Here is an 11,662-nt window from a genome sequence, read left to right as displayed (position 1 = left end):
CGCCGGGATGCTCCTGGAAACCCCAGGGTCGCGCCAGAGGTGTCGGTATCTTTTTCGTGGGGGTTGAGTGGTTTTTTGTTTGTTTTTTGTTTTGTTTTGTTTTGTTTTAACTTGACTCTGAAGGGAGTGAGGCCCAGACAGCGGTGCTGCGAGAAGGCCTCCCTCCTCTTGTTTTTCTTTTTTTTTTTTTCAGGTGGACGTTGGCCAGTTTTAACCGAATTTGGCAGAAGGGGTGGCAGCTGCAAGCTCTCACATCTTTTCTAAATATGAGCGGCCCAAGGGAAAGGAGAGACAATAGCCAGGTCTCCTTCCTCACCTCCGATTACAGGAAGAAAGCTGGAGGGTGAATTCAACCATTGTTAGGCACCAGAAAATCCACTTCTCCGTTAAGGTTTCTGAGGTGTGCGCTTTCCTGATCACACATAAGGAGGGGTGTTGGAGAATGAAATGAGTTCCCATACTCTTTTCCTTGGAATATCTCAAAAACTCAATCATGGGCATGCATCCACTGGAAACACTTCCTGCACTGCAGCCACGTCACCAGTGCACAGCCAGGTACTGTGGTCACTCTGTGGGAGCTCATAAACTCTCTAGCCTGGGGACCACCTTTTTGGCTTTTTAAGTGCCTTTCTCTTAGGGTCATTTTGGTGCTGCTAGTGCTGCATCACTTTCATTCAGAGACATGCTTTACATCATGATAAAAGAATGATAGAAATGCTGTTCTTTATGTCAGATTGCCAGCAGCACACGTGGGAGCTGTTAAAGTTGCCAGTGTTTGGTGTTGAATGAGAACCAGTGTGTACTTCCTCCTTCACCAGTTGGGTTCTGTGTGCCCTTGCTCGACTGGCTACCTTTCCCCTTGTCTCTTCCTATTTCCTGCTTCCCCTGTTCGACTGGGAAGGGAGTGACGAAAGGAGAAGCTGGACAAGTACATTCAGCGCAAGAACAGCAATACGAGGTCAGTTAGAGGTCCATGTAGGTCTGTAACCTGCCATCAACAGATGCCTAGAAGAGAGTGAGAAGCTGTAGAGTTACCCTCCTTCTTCCCACCCTTCCAGCGTCCATTAATTTGATTTCCTGAACCGGAGGAAATGCCCTGATTTTATTAGGATTGTTTCCTGTTCGCTTTCTGGATTCATTTCATGGTTTTATAGCCATTTACCCCTCTTCATTGTCTCTTTACAGTCTGAAGAGTTTGGGTCTATTTTAGCCATATGTATGGAAGTTATTCCATAGCTTGGGCCATCCTTGTCCTCCTTCACTTTCTAATATAATCTTTTCATTAAGGGCCTGACCTGCAGATGGTATGCAGGGTGTGAGTGCATCAAAGGTACACTGGCACAACAGTGCTTTTTGATTTGTTTTCTACCACTTTCTTAATAACACCTACTGTCTGATTTTATTTGTTGCTTCTGAGCCTGGAACTGGTGTTTTCATAGAATTATCCCATCATTATCCTTAGATCTCATTCCTGACTGGTAATAGTTCAGAAGCTGTCACTCTCTGTGTGAAGATAAGATAATTTCTGCCTTTTTGTGTTAATCTTCACTGAATTTGAGCTGTCATTTTATCATCCAGTGTATCATAGGGTCTTTCAGCAGTTTGTCATGATTCACTCACCCTAATCATGATTTTCCTGAATAACCTACTGCTCTCAGCAAACTTTTTCACTTTGTTATAAATCCTCTTTTCCTGACCATTTATGAATTTATTTAGTAGCACAGGCCTGAAGATGCCTGCACTGGGGGACTTCCCTCCACTGTGAAGAACTTTTGGAAATCTTGAGTCAACAGTACGAACTTGGCTCTCCTTTGTCTACATACTTGTTGACACCCTCAAATAATTTCAATATATTTCTGAGGTATACATTCTCTTTACAGAGGCCTTGCTGGTTTTTCCCTAATTTTTCCCATTTACGACACCTTCCTTTCCTTAGTATAGTTTTTATTGATTTGTCTTTCTGGTCTGTAGTTATCTGGATTTCCCCTAAGATCCAGGTGCCACATTTGCTACCTTTAAGTCCTCTATTACCAAGGGAATTTTAAGTGAGAGGTCACACACCACATATAAGTAATTCTGCTGTTTCCTCCCTGAGTTGTTCAAAACACAGGTGAAAGTCTCCTGATATCGGCGAGTTGTCAAATGTCAAACTGTTGGATAACTATGTATACTGGCGCTTCAGTAGGAGATGCCTTGACTAAACACTCAGATCTTCACATTCATAAAAGACACAGAAACCAGCATGGTGCTAAACAACTTCCTCTTGCTCCACTAGGCCTCCATTTACTTTTTCTGCCCTGTGCCCTAAATCCATCCTATTTAAGTGGCTCCCATCTTCTTACATGTTAAACACTTGTCCCAGCATCACTGTGCTGTTGAGGTTGCTGCTTCAGCTATACCTCCCCCCATAACTTTTTCCCTCTTGCACCTGGAAAACAACATCCATTTGGCAGAAATGAGGCTTTTTTTTATCTTAAAATTTGTAGGATTGACTATGCCAATATAGAGGGCAACATTATAAAGACAGAGGGAGAAGTACAAAGGAGAGCAGGTAAGGTGTGGGGGGGTGTTGTTTGCAGTTGGGCTTATACTAATTGCAATTTATTCTGATCTATTGGTGTGAATTTCACCAGGAAGTTCACATTGTTGTTCCTGCTTTGCAGCTACATTGAGTTTTTCAAGACTCTGGAGCAGAGCTATCATTGTATCACTTTTGACAAGAACAGAGGTTAAACTAGAAGAACAATGATTGATGCAGTGACAAGATTTGCAGAGCTGCCTTTGACCATTAAATACCTTCCCATCCCCAAATGCGTACCCAAAGTAAATCATAGCTTATTCCTTCTCAGACAAGTTTCTTGTAGTTTGTTTGGTGGCATGTTCCTCAGGAAGAAAAAAGTACCTCTTTGAATTGATACAACTTCCCCACCTATGAATTATATATAAGCAAAATTGTATTTTCTCCTTCGTTAGAAGAATTTTCTGCTAATGGAAAAGTAGCTTTTCATTTAGAAAATCAAATATCTCCAATGTAAGAAAGGGTTACATGAAACCTCAGGGCACATAAGGCAACTGACTCCTCTTCACCTCCCAAATACCCTAATTAAAGGTAAGGCTAGAACTCTGTTTTGTTAAATGTCATTGTAACATAATAGTATATGAACTATTCCACCTACAATTTATGATTGCTTTGTGCGTTGGACCTGTAATAAGCTCCCTTTAAGCAGTTCCTATGGTTTCTGAACACCTGCAGGACTCAGAGCACACGGATTTATGACAGTTGTGGGGCTTTAGATATAGCAGTTTCAGTGAGCTGCCTTTGCTAACATGTGATGTATTGTGCTGTGGAAACTTTACACTTACAATTTTTAGGTGTCAGTCATTAGATTTTTTTTTTTTAGTAAAAAATTATATCCATCAATTGTGTTAATTTGAATTGCAACATCATTTTGTAATCTTGCATGTATAGATCTTCAGAATATAGTAACTTAATGATTCTCCAGTGGATTTGTGTACATATCTTTTAAAACATCCATTGTTATACTAGAATGTAGTGCCATCACTTCCCACCCCATCTATCTGTTTTAGCCCTTTTCCTAGCTAGCATGGTGAAGCTCCTGCCTTGGGGCTGTTTGTAATGGAAACGGATGTCGTACTGAGCCTCCCCTACGGTTCTGTGGCATTTTTACTTAGGTAAGGAAAATGGACAGAACAAGATAGATCTTAGACATAGTTGTGAGCTCGAATGTTCTGTGGCAAAACGTTACCTTCCGATTGGTATAACTTTATTGTTGGCCGTCAGGGGTTTAGAAGTTTAGTGTGATATGTTTGCTTGCAAATGTTTTTGATCGCCTCTCAACTTACATTTAAACATACATTCAGAGTATCCCTCACACTATCTATGAGTCTCCGAAAAGGAATCTCTAGGAACAGGGCTAATCGTTTCCTCAGTGATGGTCTGACAATATGGTTACTTTTGCATACTTGGCTAAACCTGAAGTAACTTTGTCTGCAGCTGGTCCATTTTGTAGGAAATACATTTGTTTGTGTTTACTATATAGTATTTCTGTATATTGCACTAATTTCTTCATTTATTACCTGTATTTCTGAAATGTAGACTAATTGACATATGTCAACATCTCTAATTGATAGCAAGTTTACAATTTTTAAAGACTTTCACAGTGACACACTAAACTAAAAGTGAGCCAACCAATAAAAGCCCACAACTTGAAAGCAAGAAACTGAAAAACTCAACTCCGGTGCAGTACATGAATAACACCAGACTGTGGGGCTGTTGGCTGTCCCAAAGATCTTTCAGCCTCTCCAGAAAGCAGGATAAATCCCCTTTTTCTACAATTGCCTCACCACTGAGCTCATTTTCGAAGCTAACAGTAAAGACTGGATGTGACATAGGACACCCTTTTTTTTTTTTTTTATCAAACTGTCAGCCTAATGGTATAAGGGAGAATTTCTATTGCTTACAGTTTTCACTGTTGCTTAAATACTTCACAAGTGGCCTCGTTCCTGAAAATCAAAATATTTTTGGCTTGAAATTCACAGCATAGTTAATGATACTGTTACTTGTCATTGGCACAGTTCTAGTTTTATTCCGATGAAGTTTTAGTTGCATGGTGCAGATGTAAATGTTTGGTGCAAGCCAGAGGCTTTTGCTCTTCTCAGCTTTATACCCTCAAAAAGGTATTTTTTTCACACAGACCCATCGCCTTATACACTGGCTTCTTCCATCTTACAGAAACCACCAGTTCCTAAGAACATCCTGTCTAGACTTTTCTTTCCTCTGTGGGTCACTGCTATCCATCTTGTTTTCCTTACCTTATTCCTGTAAGGACTGTGTCATACACTCCTCTCCGAGGTCTGATCCCAAGCTCATTGGAGTTAATGTGGGAGGGAATCTTTCCATTCCTTTTGAGGGGCTTTGGCTGCAGTTCTCATTCCTGCTGGCTGTTGCCCTAATCCAGTGATTCAAGAGACTCATCTCTTGCTGAAAGAGCAACACAGAGCCCTGTCAGCTCACATGTAGATGTGCCCCTAAAACTTGGTGTATATTTGTTGGAACTAAGTCTCTGAAGCACATCCCTCTCCCAGGACCTAACAGTGTTAATGCCTTCTTTAATACTACAGTGATCCTCAAATCAGCTCTAAGGACTCAAACTGGATTTTGATTCACCTGTGAAAAGGCTGCATGAATGGTAGTATATACATGCTGGCTACAGCTATACAGAACATACTTAACAATTAGCTTTGGTATGATGTTGTCCAAGTTTATTGCCACAACATTTTTTATGCCTCTGAAAACACCTGAGCCAAAAAATTCACTCCTTTTAGGGCCAGAGAAGATGTCATGTTTAGAATGGGAAAAAAAAAACAAACCAATTTATTTCAGATGAGTTTTTATGCTTCTGTTTCTCTTCATTTAGAATGGAAATTCAAGGTGAAATTTGTGCAAGGTGGGGGGGGGAGGGGGGAACAAACATGGGAACCAACCAGAACAAAAAGTTTATTGAAACAGATGCAAATAGAGGCTCAAAGTTTAGAAGCCTTTTGCTGGCTCAGAACAGTTTTGCCTTCGTTTGTCAGCACATTATCCAGCAATAATGTCTACTGTCCTAATACACTGAATCTTAATATGTTTTTTAATTCCTCCACTAAGCCTTCCACTTTCAATGGAAGTGGCCTCCCTTTTGACAGCTAGTGAATAGCAATTCTGTTTTCGTTAATGTATGAGTTGCCACCAAGCCACTTTTCAAAGTGTCATGGTTATTTGCTTTACGCTCATGAATTTAAATGGGCGATTCGAACAGTTGAAGCAGCTCTTGTTACTTTTTCAGAATTCGTTATGATTAAAAAATGCAATTTGTCAGGAGCCAGAACTCAGTTACTGAGTTCTCTGTCACTTTTCATTTTGCACTGCAGTCAGCAACAGTGCTGAAATTGGCCTGATCTCATGGTGTTTCATCCTGTGTTAGACAAAATATGAAATTCCATTGATAAGGACTTACTGCTAATATCTCCACTGGCAGTGTGAAGAGACATGTTTAGGATAACACATAATCCTTATGAATACAAATTCTGTGTCTACACGTACTAGTCATAGAAAACCATGCTCTTTTATGTCTAGATTATTGGTATCTCTATAGCATATAGTCACACTATGTGTTCATCAAACAGGTTTGGAACGTAGGCCAGAAGCAATCACTTGGATCATCAAGTCCCTCAGAATCACAAGCAACTCATTTATTAGATATCCAATTCAGAAATGTCCACAGCTGAATCAACAGGCTCCCTGAGACACAGAAACAGGCATCACCTGAGCCACCTTTAGCACCTTACTTAAGACTTGTCGTTAAAGGGAAAAAAAAGCCACAGCTCTCATGAAAAGGAGAAAGTTGCAAGTCATCGCTAATGTCCTAGGTCCTTGAGACAGTATGGGATTTGTTAAGTAAAGCTTTCCGTGATCCCAGGAAGTAGACCGTGTCCATACTACACAGGGCAGCAAATAAACAAACTTGTCTCACCGGTCTAACCTGGAAAAAGCTCCCTCCAGACTCTAAATCTGGCAATCAGTTTAACCCTCTCTATGTGAGAAGGGCGCATTCACCTAAGAAACATTAATGCTGCTAGCTTAATACAGTAAGAAAGCTAGTCCCACCCCTTCTGTGGCTTCTTTCTTTTTCTTTTTTAATCCAAACCCCAGTGGAGCTTTTTGCAGAGGCTCTGTAAAATTTATGTACTTATTATCTCACTTATGGTTTCTACCCAAGAGTGAAATCAAAAGACTGTGAACAGCATGAAAAAAGATAGTTCTCATTATACTTCTGGCCAGTAATCTAAATGCCAGCAACAACATTGACATCTGTCTTCGTAGTGTATTCTCCTAGGAGAACTGAAGAGGAGCAGGCATGTTAAAGGGTACGAGGGGCATCTGGAATTTCTGGCTGCCCCCAAACCTGCAAACAGCTAGTAAAGAGAACAGCGATCGCTTTCTGAATGATGGATGAGTCTACGCAGAAAATGAGTCTTCAGGCTGCTTCCTGAAAATATCACAGAGCCATCAGATTTTCTAGAATCTTTGCAATTTTAACAAGGCAGTCTCATGAGTGGTCCTTTTGGGGGGGGAAGAAAATGAAGTTTTCTTCTGCCTTTTTCTTTTATAAGTTCCTTCACTGCTCTTGTGTTTCTTAGCTAAATTCACAAAAGTTCATTTGGTGTGTCACACAGCACTTGCAATGTCACAGGAAATGATTCAGAGATCAGTAGCAGCAGCTTAAGGTGAGAGGAATAAACAGCAGGAACAGATGACCTTGCCCAAAGCAAGCAGCATTCTGTGCTTTCAAATGCTTCTTGCAATAGAAGGTATATAACTAACATGTTCATCCTATCTTAAACAGCTATCTGGAATATCCGTAGATGCTTGGTAAAGGGAGTCCTAAATTACACATAATGTTTAAGCTTGTATAGTTTAACTGGAACTGAAGGAGCTAAATGGGAATGTGTTCAGAGATATTCTTCAGGTACAGGGCATACTGCAGAAGAATGCTTCCTGTAGGACCAAAGGCAATATGCTTTATAATACAGTCTTATTGCTGGTGCAGAAAAAAAGTATCATTTCAGAGAAGTCTGTTGCATTTTCTGTTCTTGGAGAGTACCTCTTGGAGAGTTGTCCTGGAGAGATACTCGGGGAGAGAGTTGCTTTGGCCAGGTACCCATGCCAGCTGGCAAGATAGGCCAGCTAATCCAGAGTTCCTCCTGTTGATCTGTGCAAGGCAAATTTCTGTACCTTGACATAAAACAAAACATGTTTATCAGCTGAACTGCTGTTAGCTTTGCACTCTCTCTTGCCACACAAAATAACCTCTAGTTATGTGGAAATATTCATTGGGCTATCTAGCTTATAAAAAAATGTTCCTTAGTTCAGGATCCTGTGTAGTTTTTTGTGCAATGGTTATATTTACTTCTGCTTCAAAACAGTCTTAAAATTAAGCTAGTATGCCTGCTGAAATGCAGGATGTGGAAATAACTGCTTTTGTCCTGTGAAAATGGTGCTACTAGTAAGCTTCAAGTTCTATTAAAAAAGGAGGAACCTGTTTATTAATAAACATCATGCCGAGTCATATAAGTCTTCTAAAAGGATATTTACAGTTGTTTCCTCGCATTCTCATAGGAATGCAGAGATGATTTTAATCAAGGTTGATGACATTTGTTTTAGCTTATTTTCCTTTCGTAGGGAACCTCGTCAGTTCCAAAGTTCTTCCTGCTCAATGGCATTTTTCACAAGCAAATGATTTTTCATCAGTTTTTGCACTCTGAAATAGCAAAGAAGAGACTTCTTCAAAGGGCCGCTCATGGGATTTATTATCACAAATGCTTAATATTTAACTATAGGCAAATAGTATTGAATAAGAGACAATTGGGTTATTTTGAAATGATACTTGAAGAGAAAAATATAGCTGTGTTCTTTTTCTTCTTTTAATTACTTATGAAAAAGACCTGACGTCTCTCTTTCCTTATCAACATATAATTGGATTACTTTTGCACTACAGCTATCGAGATGTTCACGTCATGTTTAAAAGACGATGGACAGCTAGAAAATGAATGAAACTATAAAATAAGGAGCGCAGATGTGCTAAAGCTGTAGCTTCTTAGATACAGACAATTCTCAAGTTCTAACTGCAGCTCATATGACTAGCTGGCCTCTGTAAAAAAGCAGAGGCTGTTTAGTAATCCTAATTCCTCACTTGGTGCTATTGAAGCTGACATTGCTTGGAAATTTATTTGCATGCTCAGCCCAGTGACTGGAGCACAGTGCAATGGAGCACTGGGAACATATTTTTATCATCTCTGACCTATAAAAACTCCAAGAGATTCCCCTTCCCACAACTTTCTGAAGTATGTTGCATGGCTTTGTGCCTGTAATCCAGCTGAGACATTGTTATTTTGAGAGTCTGAGAATTGAGGGAAAGGAATTTTTAATTACTTACACTTTTGTTAATGTTATTTTATATGAATACATCTGTCTGAGTCAAAACTCTTGAAAAATATTTGAGTAAATTTTGTTATTGTTGTTAAAGATTTACATGCTTGCACCTTCTGGTAAGGATCAAGAAGTCCCTTTAGGAGTCCATCAGTTAAAAAAAAAGAAGATCAGACCATATTCTAAAGTAAGAAACTAGTAAAAGCACAACCCTCCTCTCTAACTACTACAGAAGGACATTACAATTCCAATCAAGCACTCAAAAGTTAGTTACAACATGACAAAATTAAGGTGACTGGTACAACTTTAATTGGCCCTCACTGTATACAGGTATTAGGACAGTATTTTGACATGATCAACAGCCATTTCTGCTACAAGATCTTTGCCTCATTCAGTGCACTTATGAGATAATGCTCCTTTACTGACTAGCTATCCAGTGGGATTTCATTATTCACTGCATCCCCACATGTTATTTACTGCACACTGTCAGATATTGCTTTCAACAGAGAAGTGCTAATCTCCCTATGGACTTTTCTGTGCTGCTCCCCATTACAGCATATGAATGCTGCGTAAGCGTTAACACATTTATATTCATAAGAGCCTTGTGATGTGAAGATAATTATGTTATCCTTGCTTTACAGATGAGAAATGAAGGCACAAAGAAGTTAAATTTGAAAATACCCAATAATTTGAGTGTACAGTATAAGATACCGAAGAACTCATATTTTAGAGAGTTCAGCATTTGTGGGCACTTATAAGCTCAGGGCAATGTTTAGTGACTTCAGCTGCAGCTGTTACTGCAGAGCATTTCTGCAAATCAGACAGTAGGGTCTCAAGTCAGACACCAAGAAAATGAGGAACACTCAGTAAGTGACCACCTGTGAAAGTTTGTTCAAAGGGACTTGCCTAGCATCATTTGGGAACTCTGTGGTAGAGACAGGGTCACAACCCACTTCTCCAGGGTAGCATTCAGCTGCTTTAACTTTGAGAGCATCCTTTCTCTTCCTTATTTACTGTGTAGTTTGTAACTTCTGCAACAGATGCATCAGCGTTCCTACAGATGACAGTCTCCTTTACTGAAAAGTCACAGGTCACCATTAGAGCAAGACATATCCATTCACTGAACGAAGTAGGGACCTTTGGAGGAAAATGTAAAAAATATATACCTAGGCAGGAGGGAAGGGAGGAGATAATGTTTTGATTTTGGCATTTTCTAACATAGGAGTGCTTTCACATTCTGGAAAAGCCTTCCCCAGTTTCCTTAGTTAACAAAAATAACATTGGGCAAAAGCCTTCCATAAAAATCCCTTCAATCTGCCAGCTGATGGCAATAGCAAGTTGCCATCTTCCTACTTTGCCAGAGAATTTCATGGGTATTCACTGCAGCAGAGAAGCATTAAGAGTCCAGGTGAAATACTGGGCTCCACTACAGTCTTGGGAGTTCAGAGTGGGAAGGCGACACTGGTCTTTCCCACTCTGTTCCTCAGCTTGATCCCTCCTTCCCTTATCTTCTCCAGACCAGTCTTCTCCCTCCCCTATCTAGCTCCTATTCTTGCCTCCCTAACCCAAGGCATCTCGGCACAAGCTTCCAAACCCAATCCTGCTCTCTTCATCCAGGTCCCACAAAGTTAGTCCAGATTCCCTTACGAATATTAGCCTTCCACATGTCTTCTTGCCAAATCAGTTCCAATTTTCTCTTCCCAAATCCTGGTCAGATCTCTTTTTAGCACTTCTCCTCAACACTCCAGTCAGCTCTCTGGTGTTCAGAGCCAGTGGCTATGTAATCAGCTTTTGTCCCTGATGACCTCCAACTCCCAGCCTCCTTGCCCAGCATCTTCCCTGCTCTTCTGATTTCCAGTCACAGTTTCTTTCGTACATTTCCCCATGCATCCTGCGTAGCAGTCCCTGGTAGTTCTTCTTCTCAAGTTCAGCTCTTCTAGTACCTGCAATTCAGTCAAGCAGCTACTCGTTCCATGGTGCTTCAGTACTGTCCAGGAACTGGTGGAAGAAAAAGTTGGTCTGAGAGAGCACAGAAAAACTGGAATCCCTTCTTGCATTGCTACTACTCAACCTCATCCTGGTACAAAGCTTCAGGCACAGGGCAAGTCCTGCTTTGCCCCTGCAGTACTGGTTCACAGCATATGCTGGTGGAAGAGCATGTAACAGTCTAGCACCTGAGAAGAAGCCGGGAAGGAGCAAAGCACATTCCCCCTGCTCCGGGTCCTCAGGCTTCAGATGCTCAAGTCTAAGAATTTTTTGAGCATGGGTGAACTGAAGAATTTCAGTGGCTGGCAACTTATCTAAATATGGATGAGTTTTTATGGGACAGAAGAAAACTTGTCTTCAACACAAACCTTACCACACCTGTTAGATTTTCAGTGTCTGATCAATAGCATATAATTAAACAATCCTGAAAAGGCTGTTATTAGGGACAAAGCAATTTTGTTTGCCTTGCACTTCAGCTAAAACTATTGAACAGATGTTCAACATGAGGCTCACAGTGGCATAGAGTCATAGCATTTAGCCAGTAATTTCTGTCATGATTTGTGTTTATGGACCTTTCTCAACATATATTTAAAATCGACCTTGAAAGCAGGCAAGAATTACAGGATATCCCCCAGGTTGTTATAACTTCTTGACATGGGATGGAGTAAAGCTTGGTCTCTAAGG

At 40.5% G+C, this 11,662-nt stretch overlaps 1 long non-coding RNA gene across 1 annotated transcript; it reads left to right on the top strand.

Annotated features, from left to right (window-relative positions):
- Nucleotides 1–26: 26 nt before the first annotated feature.
- Nucleotides 27–3,429, top strand: LOC112974676. Its single transcript, XR_003256361.1, has 3 exons — nucleotides 27–555; nucleotides 2,487–2,551; nucleotides 2,664–3,429. It is a non-coding gene; the product is annotated as an uncharacterized LOC112974676 (long non-coding RNA).
- Nucleotides 3,430–11,662: the final 8,233 nt, after the last annotated feature.

The sequence above is a fragment of the Apteryx rowi genome, unplaced genomic scaffold, assembly GCF_003343035.1.
Source record: "Apteryx rowi isolate R43461 unplaced genomic scaffold, aptRow1 scaffold_62, whole genome shotgun sequence".
Classification (NCBI taxonomy): domain Eukaryota; kingdom Metazoa; phylum Chordata; class Aves; order Apterygiformes; family Apterygidae; genus Apteryx; species Apteryx rowi.
The sequence above is the reverse complement of the archived record's forward strand: the minus strand, read 5'-3'. Positions and strand labels throughout refer to the sequence as shown.